At 34.7% G+C, this 1,608-nt stretch overlaps 1 pseudogene; it reads left to right on the forward strand.

Moving 5' to 3' along the window:
* Positions 1 to 393: 393 nt before the first annotated feature.
* LOC143394872 (vesicle transport protein GOT1B pseudogene) lies at positions 394 to 797 on the forward strand (annotated as a pseudogene).
* Positions 798 to 1,608: the final 811 nt, after the last annotated feature.

Raw genomic sequence — 1,608 nt, forward strand, 5'->3', positions numbered from 1 at the left:
CTTCCATAGATTAATTCTCAACTCTTTTTTTTTCTGGTACCAGGGATTGAACCCAGAGATGCTTAATCACTGAGCGACATCCCCAGCCCTTTTTATTTGGAGACAGGTTCTGGCTAAATTGCTAGGGCCTCACTAAATTGCTGAGGCTACCCTGAAACTTGTGATTCTGCCTTAGCCTCCATTTTTGCTGGGATTCTAGGTGTGTGTCTCCATGCCCTGTTCTCTAATTTCTCAACTTTTGAGAGAAATGTGTTGTTTAAAATTATGAACAGTGGATGTTTCCAGAAGATGTGACAGCTCTCCTGGGATGCTTCCTGCCTTCTTTTCTCCCTACTCAACTTTCCACACTGGGCATTTCGAGTTGCTGCCTCCACTGCCCTTACCACTACAACCATGATGTCCTTAACAGACACCCAGAAAATTGAAATGGGATTAACAGTTTTTCCTGTTGTTTGGAATGATTCTCTTTTTTGTCAAAGTACTACTGGCTATTAGAAATGTTTTGTTTGTGACTGGCTAGGCTTTTATAATCAGTTTAGAAAGAACATTCAGATTCTTCTTCCAAAAACATAAAATGAAAGCTACAGGATTTTTCCTCGGTAGTGTATTTGTAGTTCTTATTGGTTGGCCTTTGAGAGTCAGGATCTTTGAAATTTATGGATTCTTTAACTTGTTCAGGGACTTCTTTTCTGTGTTGTTGGCTTTATTACAAGAATGCCAGTTCTTGGATCCCTCTTAAATTTACCTGAATTAGATCATTTATAGATAAAGTTGGAAAAAACAACAATATAGTTTAACAACAAGAGAATTTGAAGACTCATTCAAAATTTTGTATTGTTTATAAAATTCTTTGAAGAACATTCAGTACAAAATTAAATTACATCAAAAAACTTTTAATGTTCTTTACAAAAGCTTAAAACATGTAGCCTACAAAGACCAACAGCAATTAGTACAGAAGCAATGAAAACAGGCTTCTAATCAAGTGATCTAAGAAGGCAGCAAGCAAACTAAGGGAGATGAAATCCATGTTATGAAGCATATTGAAACTCTAGAAGGCTATTTTTATTATGTTTCCACAATGTGTAAAACACAACCATTCTTAGAGAACTGTGGTGTCGGTTACTTTTGTTTTTACTACTATTATTATTGTTTTGAGGGCTCAGGAGCTCCCATAGGCATTTGCTTTTTAGAAATGTCCACTGTGATGACAACTCTATTTCCAGTTGTGCTGTATCTTTGAAAGTAATGCATGAGTAGGGTTGGAATATATCATTTTAATGTATTAAACCCAGTGAAAACCCAGTTCATGTATGACTCGCTATTTTTTTGTAAACATGGAGTAAAAATAAAATTTTTGTGGTTCTTCTGAAAAAAATATGAATAATGGGATCTATTCTTTTCTACCAGTAGTATTCCAATATTAACTCATAGAATAAAGTGTTGATTTATCAACTCTTTCCTTTCTAGAAAAAAAGTCTAAAAGTCTCAAAGTGTATAAAAGTATATGGTCAGGAAACTCTCAAGTGAACATCCAGTATATAATGAAAAAAGTTTTAGTGTTTCTTTTTTTTCAAGGATACTGATCATGGGAGGGGGAAGTGAAAATAA

This window comes from Callospermophilus lateralis, chromosome 1 (assembly GCF_048772815.1).
Source record: "Callospermophilus lateralis isolate mCalLat2 chromosome 1, mCalLat2.hap1, whole genome shotgun sequence".
Lineage (NCBI taxonomy): Eukaryota > Metazoa > Chordata > Mammalia > Rodentia > Sciuridae > Callospermophilus > Callospermophilus lateralis.